Below are 13,393 nucleotides of genomic sequence, written 5' to 3'. Positions count from 1 at the left end.
AAAAGATGCATTGTAATGGATAAAAAAAAAAAAAAAAAAAAAATTTTTTATCAGTTTTTATAGACAACTTCCTGTAAGAGAGTACATGTTGCCCTGTTGTCTTACATAATTGAAAATACCTAATATTTAACTTTCAATTTCTTTAGAGTAAGTTCATTTGAAATTATACATTTATTAAAACACACTGAAGGAATTTTTTAAAGGAATGCTGAATCAAGGAATCATTGAATCTCTTACTAGAAGAGTCTCCAAAAGTCAGAGTGTCTTCTGTAACTTCACTTCCAGGTGGTCAGGCAGGCCTTGCAGGCTTCCAGGCATATGAAATTCACAATACCATGGAAGACAAGTCATTCCAGTGTTAGAAAATCCTAAAACAGCTTTTCTTGTCTTAAAATTTATCACATTTAACTTCCATTCATAAGTTTCTTCTCTGTCCTCTGGAGTGACAAAATGATTAATGATGTGTATTTCATGTGACACTCCTCCAGATAAGTATCATTTTGTTTTTTCCTGCTGGCGTTTTGTGAGAAGATGGTCATAACAAAAACATATGAAATGGAAAAGTATTAAATTTCAAGTTGATGCTGGTAATATTTGCTTAAGACTTTGCATTGTGTTAAATGTTTTACGTGGTGTTCTTACTCATGTCTCTCCTTAGTTATTATATTTTTTTTATAATCTATTTTATTTTTTGCTGTTGAGGATATAAACAGCAGAACATAAACCAATGCAACAATTTCTGCATGTACAATTCAGTGCCATTGATTACATTCTTCAAGTTGTGCAACCATCCTCACCCTCCTTTTCCAAATTGTTCCTCCCCCATTAACATAACCTCACTGCCCCCTAAGTTTCCTATCTAGCCTTTTGAGTTGCCCTTGTCAGTTTGATCCCGCATAGATAGATCTTAAAAAAGCGCAATGCTTAAGGCAGACATTCTTTACTAGGTAAGCTAGACTATTGTCTGGTTTTAAGAAGACTTCAGGGGATATTTTTGGTTTAAGATTTAAAGACTATCTCAGGGCAGTAGTTTTGGGAGTTCATTCAGCCTCAGTGGCTCCAGAAATTCTGGATTCCATGGAAATTTGAACTCCTGTTCTGCGTTTTCTCTTTTAATCAGGATTCTGCCATAGAATATTTGATCAAAATGTTCAGTATGGAGGCCAGGCTCCATCTAGCTCTTCTGGTCTCATGGCAGAGAAGGCAGCTGAATTAGTCACGTATTCCACTTCTTCCTCCTTTTCCTGATTCTCTTTCTTCCTTTGTTGCTCCAGGAGAATAGAGACTAATTGTAACTTAGATGGCCACTTGTAGGCTTTTAAGACCTTGTCACACAATGAACTAGGAGGTAAAACAGAGGCACTAGCACGATATTAGGCCGATAAACTGGAATGTCCCGTGAAACCATGTCCCTAACCCTCTAAACGAAGGAACCAAAACCAGTGAGGTGTTTGGTTGTACATAAGCAGCCTCAGCAGCTGCTCTTTTTTGTTGTTGTGGTAAATACATCTATCACACAACTTCTGCCAATTCAGTTTTTTACAGGTATACGGCTTAATGATAGCAATTTACATCGACTGGCTGTGCAACCCTACCCTTAATCAGTGCAATTTCTTTATCACTGTAAACTGAAACTCAGTGCTGTATGAGAATTATTCCTCCCTTTTCCTATTACTGCCAGTACAGAGAACCGTTATGTGCTTGATTTTTTTCTCTAACATTGTTCCTATTACTATAGTCTAAAATGGATTGAACTGGCACTATTTTTTTCCAGTCAAGTTGTTGTTTTTAGATGCTGTCAAGCCAGTTCCGACTCATAGCGACCCTGTGTACAACAGAACAAAGCACTGCTCAGTCCTGCGCCATCCTCACAATCATTTTTATGCTTGAGCCCAGTGTTGCAGCCACTGTGTTGAGCCATCTCATCAAAGGTCTTCATCTTTTTCACTGACCCTCTACCTTATCATTTCCAGCCATTATATATATATTTTTATTTCTATTGATTCCAATCAAAAGCAAGAAAAAATAATAATTTTTACCTGTAATGTGGTTTAACTGAGTTTTCCATGTTTGGTGTTTGTGCCTTTTTTTAATGGAAAAAATGGGTGTTCCATTTGCTCTTGTTATTTCATTTTATTAATTTTGTCCCATTGTTCTAATCTGGGAAACCCTGGTGGCATAGTGGTTAAGTTCTATGGCTGCTAACCAAAAGGCTGGCAGTTTGAATCCACCAGGCACTCCTTGGAAACTCTATGGGGCCGTTCTACTCTGTCTACAGGGTCACTATGAGTCGGAATCGACTCGACAGCAGCGGGTTTTGGTTATAATCTGTTATGGTATTCATTAATGATGACCGTCATTTAAAATATTAACTATGCTTCCTGACTTTGTGCTTACTGAAAATTGGATAAATGTGCCTTGCATGTCTTAAACTGAAATTACTCACAAAAATGACAGAAGAAGCTTTGAAGAAATCTCCCAGAGAACTTTAGGAATGATCTTAATTCCAAACAACAATCTCTGGGTAGCATTGGTTGAAACACATGTAAACTGACCTAAATATATTATTATTGAGCCTAAATGGAAAAAAAAAAAAAAAAAAGTAAACTTACCATTATAAAACTATATCAAAATTCTGTATCTAAAATTCTTAGAATTATGTGACTTGAAGTAATGTGATTTGAACTTTTCCTCTGAATGGACTCCATTGAGAGTTTGGGAGTGGAAGTCACAATCCCAGTTCTGCTGCCTCCATGAACCACAAATACAACATTTCTAGCTCAATACTCATCACAGGACAAATAGCAGATACTTAGTGGGAAAAGCTACTTCCTTACCTTGTATTTGGCATGTTACGGGCATTTTGTCTAGTAGGATGAAATAAAGTGGACAAGACTCTTCTGTTGAAAAAAGAAAACAACCAAGGACCTATCTGGATATGATTGGTAGGGAAAACACACTGTAAAGTAGATTAATTAGACTGTGTCTAAGTAGATTAATTAGACTTATGATAGAAGAAATATTCCATCATAAAGCCCTGCATGGTGTTTTAGGGGTGAACATATTACCTATGTAAATAAATATGGGATTTTCTTTCTCAAGGGGACTTCTAAAAAGGATCCTCTTAATTTCAGCTAGCATGGAAGAAATATGAGCTGGTGATTTGAGTCCCAGATACCAAGTGAACTGAACTTACAGCATTCATTCATGCTATCTGATACGTGAATACAAATTGAGTTGAAACAGCTTTGGGTGCCAGAAGGTGCTGTGTAAAGAAACCCAGTGCCGTTGAGTTGACTTCGACTCCTAGCGACCCTATAGGACAGAGTAGAACTGCCCCAGAGAGTATCCAAGGAGTGCCTGGCAGATTCGAACTGCCATCCTTTTGGTTAGCAGCCGTAGCACTTAACCACTATGCCTCCAGGGTTTCCGACTATGTAGCATACCAAAAAACCAAAAAACGCATTGCTGTTGAGTCAATTCTGATTCCTAGTGATCCTATAGGACAGAGTAGAACTGCCGTATAGGGTTTCCAGGGATCTCCTGGTGGATTCAAACAGCTGGCCTTTTCATTAGCAGCCGTAGCTCTTAACCACTACACCGCTGGGGTTTCCATATAGCATATAAGAATAGTGGAAATCCAGCTGTTCTTCTTTATACGAGAAACAGGATTAGAGCGAAATTACACACATGCACACACATTGCCATCCCTCGTACGTGGTGATTTTTTGTCTAGTCAATCAACAGGAAAATTTGGAATCCCTTATTTGAGAAGGGTTACTAAGAGTGGAATTATATAGCAATCATAGCAATCTTTTTTGTTTCTGAGGCAGAATTTTTTTTTTTTTTTTTTTTTTTTACCGTGCTGTTTTCCTATTTATTTGAAGCATTGCTGGTTGGATCATTTCTTAAAACCAGTAATTGTATTTTGAGGACACACTGAAGTATAAATAACAGCAATATGGCAACAAGAGTTCAATAGCCTTGAGCCCATACTATCTTAAAATTATTTAGAAGGTGGTACATAGTCCTTTATGGCCAGGGGAAAAGGTCAATTTTGTGCTGTACTGAATAAAGTTGGGCTGTCAGAACTCAGCATTTACATCTAAAGGCTCTGTGGCTGCCGAAACCACCTTAGCTATTCTCCAGATGCGTGTGTCTGGTCTGTGTGTATGTGTAAAACTAGAGGATGCTGGACAAAGAAAGTCAAGTCTACTCATTTGCTTTCAAACCTAATTTTGTTGAGAAAAAGTGAGGTCAACTTTGCATGGAAACAATTAGAATAGGTTCCAAGCAAATTTGAAGCCCAAGCTGAAGAGGTGTAATGTAGCCATCAGCCATGGCAATCAATGGCCTCGCAGAAGACACACTGGTAGGTTATGCTGAACCGTGGCTTGTCGTAATCCCTAGATTCTGTGAAGACACAAATCTGCCTGCTGCCTGGGCGTTGTGATCCCTGAACCAAAGGACTGACTTCTGATTAAAACAACATCAGCAATCTCTAAGACTGGCTGTGGGTTGTGTGTAAAAATAAAATTCTGGATCTGAGCCTAGGTTTATGAAAAATCAGGTGGCTTCTGGAAATAAAATAGTAGGAAGCTGAAAATTAGGTTTGAAAGGAAAGGAAATGACTTGCCTTTCTGTTGTCCACTATCCCCTAGTTTTACAGGTGTATAGACCAGACACGCATATGGAGAAGAGCCAAGTTTGCTGTCATAGCCACAGAGCCTTTAAATATGAAGAATGGCAAAGCCTAGAAGGATGTCTTACTCATCTGGTGCTGCTATAACAGACATACTGCAAGTGGATGGCTTAAACAAGCAGAAATTTACTCTTTTGCAGTTTAGGAGGCTAGAAGTCTGAATGTAGGGTGCCAGCTCCTGGGGAATGGTTTCTCTCACTGTTGGCTCTGGAGAAAGGTCCTTGTCATCAGTCTTCTCCTGGCCTAGAAGCTTCTCAATGCAGGGACCCTGGGTTCAAAGGGCACACTCCACTCCCAGCTCTTCTTTCTTGGTGGTATGAGGTCCTTCTCTGCTCCATTCTCTCTTTTACATCTCAAAATAAACTGACTCAAGATACAACCTAATCCTGTAGACTTAGTCCTGACTCATTGAGATAACTGTCTCTAATTCTGCCTTATTAACATTATAAAGGTTAGGATTTACAGCCCGTAGGATAATCACATCAGATCACAAAATGGTGGACAACCACACAATACTGAGAATCATAGCCTAGAAAAGTTGACACCTGTTTTTTGGAGACACAGTTCAATCTACGACAGATGTCTCAGTTGTCAATTGCAGTAAGTGTTAAATGATTTGAAGAAAAGACTTATTTTAGGGCTAATTGTATAGGATGCAGAGTGAGATGGTTACTTCCTCTATTTACGATGTGTGAAGCTTTCCTAGATTGTTGTTTTACTTGATGGGGTTTCCTTGCTTGTTTTAATGAAAAAAGAGTGGAGATGTGTTGACTGGTTTAAGAGAGAAAATTTGTAAGAGTTAGAACTGTAAGAAGAGAAGGAAAGAGGGAGACAGATGGGTAAGAAAGATGGGAAGAGAAGTGGGAAGAAAGGCAAAGATTAGACAAGGAGGGAAAGAGGGGGGAAGGCAGAAAGAGGAAGGAAGCTGGAAGGGAGGGAGAGGGAGTGAGGGAGGACAGGGGGAGTGAATGAATAGGCCAGGGAGGAGGAGGAGAGGACAGGGCAAAGGGGAGAGAGGGAAATAATAGGCGGAGGAGAACAGCTCCCCTTTTTCCTCCAGTCTCAGAACTTTGGCATCAGGGTAGCAGTTTTGAGACTAGCAGTGGGACTCAGAAGGCCTGGGCTTAAATCACAGTTCAAATGCTGACCAGTAGTGTGGCTGTGGAAGGCACGTAACTTTGTAAACTTCAGACTCAATATCTGTAGAGTAGCAGGATAATAGGAATCCCTGGGTGGCACAAATACTTAAGCACTTGACTACCAAAGGAAAGGTCGAGGTTTGAATCTACCCAGAGACACCTAGGAAGAAAGGTCTGGCAATCTGCTTCTGAAAGGTCACAACCTTGAAAAACCTATGGAGTGGTTCTACTCTGTACCCTTGAGGTTGCCATGATTTGAAATTTACTCCGTGATAACTCATTTGGTTTTTATTTATTAGGATATATATGTCTCTAGGTCTGTGTATCTACCCACCTACCCACGCTCCCTCCCTCCCACCCACCTACCCTCCCACCAACCTACCTACCCACCTACCTACCACCTAGCTACCCTACCCACCCTACTCACCTACCTACCACTTAGCTACCCTACCCACCCTACCTACCTACCACCTACCTACCCTACCCACCTACCTACCACCTAGCTACCGTACCCACTCTACCTACCTACCCTACCCACCCTACCCACCTACCTACCACCTACCTACCCTACCCACCCTACCCACCTACCTACCACCTACCTACCCTACCCACCCTACCCACCTACCTACCACCTACCTACCCTACCCACCCTACCTACCTACCTACCTACCACCTACCTACCCTACCCACCCTACCTACCACCTAGCTACCCTACCCACCCTACCTACCTGCCACTTACCTACCCTACCCACCGTACCCACTTACCTACCACCTACCTACCCTACCCACCCTACCCACCTACCTACCTACCTACCTACCACCCAGCTACCCTACCCACCCTACCTATCTACCACCTACCTACCCTACCCACCCTACTTACCTACCCTACCCACCCTACCTACCCACCCATGTACTGTACCTACTCTATATCAACCTAAAGTACCTTGCAAACTGCAAAGCGACCCACATGTTCTGAATATAGATCTTCTTTCAGGGACCTGACAGCTGAGTGGAAAACACTTCATGTTTGGTGATGCAGCCCATTTGCCTCAGACACTTCAGGTCACCCACGTAGGATGCCACTGTACCTACGTGGTTAATGGAAATGTCAGTGAGAAGCACAGGTGATTCCACGTGGGACTGCTGAGCAGAAACGTTGTCCTCGGTCGTCTCTCTTTCTCTGAAATGATGCGTGTGTGCGAACACTTGGTTCCCCCATAAGGATCTTTATGATTAAGAATCGTACCTTACTCTCCTCATGCCTCTCATAGGCACCTTGTATGTGTGTAGCAAACATGTTTTCAGAGTCCCTGGCTGGTGCAAACGGTTAATGCGTTTCACTGCTAGCAGAAGGATCGGAGGATCGAGTCCACCCAGAGCTGCTGCAGAAGAAAGTCCTGGCAATCTCCCCCTGAGAGCCAGCCATGTAGACCCTGCGGGGCAGAGTCGTCCTATGACCCACGTGGGTCGCCGGGAGTGGGCATCGATTTGGTGCCATGTAGACCCTGCGGGGTAGAGTCGCCCTCTGACCCACGTGGGTCGCCGGGAGTGGGCATCGATTTGGTGCCATGTAGACCCTGTGAGGTAGAGTCGCCCTCTGACCCACGTGGGTTGCCGGGAGTGGGCATCGATTTGGTGCCATGTAGACCCTTCGGGGTAGAGTCGCCCTCTGGCCCACGTGGGTTGCCGGGAGTGGGCATCGATTTGGTGCCATGTAGACCCTGTGGGGTAGAGTCGCCCTCTGACCCACGTGGGTCGACAGGAGTGGGCATCGATTTGGTGCCATGTAGACCCTTCGGGGTAGAGTCGTCTGGGTCGCCAGGAGTGGGCATCGATTTGGTGCCATGTAGACCCTGTGGGGTAGAGTCTCTCTCTGACCCACGTGGGTCCCCGGGAGTGGGCATCGATTTGGTGCCACGTAGACCCTGCGGGGTAGAGTCGTCCTCTGACCCACGTGGGTCGCCGGCAGTGGGCATCGATTTGGTGGCAGCTAGTTTATAGGTTGTGATTGAAGAGTCGTTTAAAATATATCAAGGAGTCATTCATTTGCAGGGAAAGTATCCACAGCCCCAGAGCCCCAGAGAGTATCTCTTCCCTACAAAGACTATTTTTTCCTTCACAAGTGGAAAAAGCACGTCCATTCATGTTTATTTTTGCATTAGTAAAAAAAAAATTTTTGTCTTTAACCTAAAAAAAAAAAAGGCGAACCAAAAAACTCACCAAAATGACAAGAAGGACACTTATCAGTTGTTTTGAAAAGACAAATGGATCAGGCAAATATATTTACTTTACAATGTGGCTATTCTCATGAGCTCTGCCTGAAGAAAAGAGTGTAAGTTCAGTCCCTGGACATTGGTTATGATGACTCAATTACTAGCATTAAAATTCGAGCTAATGACATTCTCTAATAAAATGGCTGCAATCTTGCTTGAGAAATATATTGCCAGCTGATTCATTTTTTTAATCTACCAAGATAAATGTCATGCCTCACTAATGGAAAAAGATATTATTCATATTTATGAGATACTATTTCTTTTTCCACAAGAAAGAACTTTTCAAAATGCTTTCAACAGCTATATTGAATTCACTGTATTTTTCTGTGGGTAGAAATCATGGCCAAATCCAGACATTCACTGATTGCAATTGTGCATATTTTCTGTGACATACTGCTGGTTTCATAGGGCAAAAGAAGCACAAGAGTCTGTTTTGAAATATGCATACTCCACAGTTAGAAATAAATTGAAAGGTTAATCGTAATGATTTTTTATGAAGAATTGATAGAATAAAGTAATCTTCTGGGTGGTTTCAGGGAAAATTAATTCCATGATTGTCAAAACCTATGCACTTCAGCTTTGTGAAAATATTATTAAAATAAAGGAAGTTATAAACTAGAACATGAGAAGGTTTAGGATTTTAATCCCCAAGGTCCTGAAATCCTGCTTGTGTTTCATAATCAGATGACACACTCCAGTAACTGTGAGGAATTTTACCTTTCATGAAAGTAGTAGCAGTCATATGTTTTTACCAAATTATTATACTTATTCCAAAATTAAATGCTCATTGCAAATTGGATAAGAAAGAAAACCACTAGCAGTGTCAACTATATAATTATATATCTCTTTATGTGTTTTTCCTTGAATAAAGATGCCATAAAGTCCTACTATGGGACAATTTTGATCCATATTTTAAGATGACAGTTTTTATTTTTTGAGAGAACAATTCAAAGTTGTATTTAAATTACCTATGCAAAAAACGCACTGGAAATTTTAAAACATTGTATATAGGGAGAGATGGAGCCCTGGTGGTGCAGTGCTTAAGCGTTGGGCTGCTAACCAAAAGCTCAGCAGTTCAAATCCAGCAGCCGCTCCTTGGAAACCCTACGAGGAGTCCAGTTGAGGCAACTCGACAGAAATGGGTTTGGTTTTTTGGTTTTGGTGTATAAGGAGAGAAGAAGAAAATATCACTCAGAAGAGGTTTTCATGGACGTAGAATGTATCACTGATAAACTACAAAAGTGCTAATAAGCAGGGAATCTGAAACCAAAGAAAAAACAAACCCTTTGCTGTCGAGTGACATTGATTACATTCTTGAAGTTGTGCACCCATTCTCACCTTCCTTTTCCTGATTGTTCCTCCTGCATTAACATAAATTCACTGCTCCCAAAGTTCCCTGTCTAACCTTTTGAGTTGCTCTTGTCAATTTGATCCCACGTAGATAGATCTTAAGAGAGCACAATGTTCAAGGCAGACACTCTTTACTAATTAAGCTGAACTGTTACTTGGTTTGGAAACCTTGATGGCATAGTGGTTAAGTGCTACGGCTGCGAACCAAAGGGTTGACAGTTCGAATCCGCCAGGTGCTCCTTGGAAACTCTGTGGGGCAGTTCTACTCTGTCCCATAGGGTCGCTATGAGTCGGAATCGACTCAGTGGCACTGGGTTTGGTTTTTTTGTTTTTGGTTCTTGGTTTTCTCTTAAAAGTTGTCATTCCTGACATAATAGACTATATGATTCAAAATGGCCCATACCAGTCCATTTCAGCCCACTACTGCCTAGGATACCGATGTTTATGCATTCCATTTCATTTTTGGTGGTTTCCGATTTTCCTAGATTCATACTTCGTACATTCCAGGTTCCGATTATTAATGGAGGTTTGCATCTGTTTATCCTCATTTTGAGCAAATAAAGGTCCCGAAAGCTTTACTCCATCCATGTCATTAAGGTTGACTCTACTTTGAGATGGCAGCTCTTCCCCAGTCATCTTTTGAGTGCCTTCTAACCTGGGGGCTCATCTTCTGGCACTATATCAGAAAATGTTCCACTGCTATTCATAAGGTTTTCACTGGCTAATTCTTTTCAGAAGTAGACTTTCAGGTTCTTCTTCTAGTCTGTCCTAGTCTAGAAGCTCAGCTAAAACCTGTCCTCCATGGGTAACCCTGCTGGTATCTGAGTACTGCTGGCACAGTTCCCAGCATCACAGCAACATACAAGCCCTCACAGTATGACAAACTGACAGACACATAGTCTGCTATGCTGAGAGTGACAACTTAAGGAGGAATGGTTTTGCATTCTTCATCAAAAAGAACATTTCAAGATCTATCCTGAAGTACAGTGCTGTCAGTGATAGGATAATATCCATATGCCTACAAGAAAGACCAGTTGATATGACTATTATTCAAATTTACACACCAACCACTAAGGCCAAAGTTGAAGAAATTGAAGATGTTTATCAGCTTCTGCATTCTGAAATTGATCGAACATGCAGTCAGGATGCACTGATAATTACTGGTGATTGGAATGTGAAAGTTGGAAACAAAGAAGGATCTGTAGTTGGAAAATATGGCCTTGGTGATAAAAACAATGCCAGAGATTGAATGGTAGAATTTTGCAAGACCAGGTACTTCTTCATTGCAGATGCCAACATAAATGACGACTATACACATGGGCCTTGCCAGATGGAACACTCAGGAATCAAATCAACTACATCTGTGGAAAGACACGATGAAAAAGCTCAATATCAGTCAGAACAAGGCCAGGGGCCGACTGTGGAACAGACCATCAATTCCTCATATGTGAGTTCAAGCTGAAACTGAAGAAAATCAGAGCAAGTCTATGAGAATCAAAATACAATCTTGAGTGTATCCCACCTGAATTTAGAGACTACCTCAAGAATAGATTTGACACGTTGAACACTAATGACTGAAGACCAGATGAACTGTGGAATGACTTCAAGGACAACATACATGAAGAAAGCAAGAGGTCATTGAAAAGACAGGAAAGACCAAGATGGATGTCAGAGAAGACTTTGAAACTTGCTTTTGAACGTTGAGCAACTAAAGCAAGAGGAAGAAATGATGAAGTAAAAGAACTGAATAGAAGATTTCAAAGGGTGGCTCGAGAAGACAAAGTACAGTATTATAATGCCATGTGCAAAGAGCTGGCATAGAAAACCCAAAGGAAAGAACACGCTTGGTGTTTCTCAAGTTGAAAGAACTGAAGAAAAAATTCAAGCCTTGAGTTGCAATAGTGAAGGATTCTATGGGGAAAATATTAAACGACACGGGAAGCGTCAAAAGGAAGGAATACACAGAGTCATTATACAAAAAAGAATTAGTCGATGTTCAATCATTTCAAGAGGTAGTATTTGATCAGGAACCGATGGTACTGAAGGAAGAAGTCCAAGCTTCATTGAAGGCATTGGCAAAAAACAAGGTTCTAGGAATTGATGGAATATCAGTTGAGATGTTTTGACAAATGGATGCAGCGCTATAAGTGCTCACTGGTCTATGCTAAGAAATCTGGAAAATAGCTTCCTAGTCAACCAACTGGAAGAAATCCATATTTATGCCTATTCCCAAGAAAGGTGATCCAACCGAATGCAGAAATTATGGAACAATATCATTAATGTCACAAGCAATTAAAATTTCACTGAAGGTGATTCAAAAGTGGCTGCAGCAGTATGTTGACCGGGAACTGCCAGAAATTCAGGCTGGATTCAGGAGAGGATGTGTAACCAGGGATATCATTGCTGATGTCAGATGGATCCTGGCCGAAAGCAGAGAATACCAGAAGGATGTTTACCTGTGTTTTATTGACCTTGCAGAGGCATTCGACTCTGTGGATCATAGCAAATTATGGATAATATTGAGAAGAATAGGAATTCCAGAACACTTAATTGTGCTCATGAGGAACCTTTACATAGATCAAGAGGCAGTTGTTTGGACAGAACAAGGGGAGACTGACTGGTTTAAAGTCAGGAAAAGCATGCTTCAGGGTTGTATCCTTTCACCATACCTATTCAACCTATATGCTGAGCAAATAATTCAAGAAGCTGGACTATATGAAGAATGAGGCATCAGGATTGGAGGAAGACTCTTTAACAGCCTGTGTTATTCAGATGACACAACATTTCTTGCTGAAAGTGAAGAGGACTTGAAGCACTTACTAATGAAGATCAAAGACCACAGCCTTCAGTATGGATTACACCTCAACATAAAGAAAATAAAAATCCTTACGACTGGATGAATAAGCCACATCGTGATAAACGGAGAAAAGATTGAAGTTGTCAAGGATTTGATTTTACTTTGATACACAATCAACACCCATGGAAGTAGCAGTCGAGAAATCGAAGGACGCATCGCACTGGGCAAATCTGCTGCAAAGGACCTCTTTCAAGTGTTGAAAAGCAAAAATGTCACCTTGAAGACTAAGGTGCACCTGGCCCAAGCCATGGTATTTTCAATTGCATCATATGCATGTGAAAGCTGGACAATGAGTGAATAAGAAGACCGAAAAAGAATTGACGACTTGGAATTGTGGTGTTGGTGAAGAATACTGAATGTACCATAGACTGCCAAAAGAACAAATAAGTCCGTCTTGGAAGAAGTGCAACCAGAATGCTCCTTAGAAGCAAGGATGGCGAGACTGTGTCTTGCATACTTTGGACATGTTGTCAGGAGGGATCAGTCACTGGAGAAGGACATCATGCTTGGTAAAGTACAAGGTCAGCAGAAAAGAGGAGGCCCCTCAACTAGGTGGACTGACACAGTGGCTGCAACAATGGGCTCAAGTATAACTATGATTGTATGGATGGATCAGGACTGGGCAGTGTTTCGTTCTGTTGTGCATAGGGTTGCTATGAGTTAGAACCAACGCAGAGGCACCTAACAGCAACAACAATTCCTTGGTTTAAAGAAGACTTAAGGGAATATTTTTGATTTAAGGTTTGTTCTCTCAAGGTAATAGTTTCGGAGTTTTATCCAGCCTCAATGGCTCCAGAAAGTCTGAATTTCATAAGAATTTGAAATTCTCTTCCACATTTTCTCCCTTTTGATCTTCTATGGAATCTTTGATCAAAACGTTCAGTAATGGTATCTAGGTACCTTGTAGATCTTTGGTCTCATGGCAAAGGAGGCAGTTGTTCATTGCAGCAATCAGCTACGCATTCCATTTCCTCCTCCTGTTCCTGACTGTCCTTCCTCTCTTGTTCCAGGAGAATAGACCCTAATTGTTGTGCCTTGTTCATTTTTCAGACACCAGGCACTACACAACAAA

This window comes from Loxodonta africana, chromosome 12, assembly GCF_030014295.1.
Source record: "Loxodonta africana isolate mLoxAfr1 chromosome 12, mLoxAfr1.hap2, whole genome shotgun sequence".
Lineage (NCBI taxonomy): Eukaryota > Metazoa > Chordata > Mammalia > Proboscidea > Elephantidae > Loxodonta > Loxodonta africana.
This window is presented reverse-complemented; position numbering follows the sequence as displayed.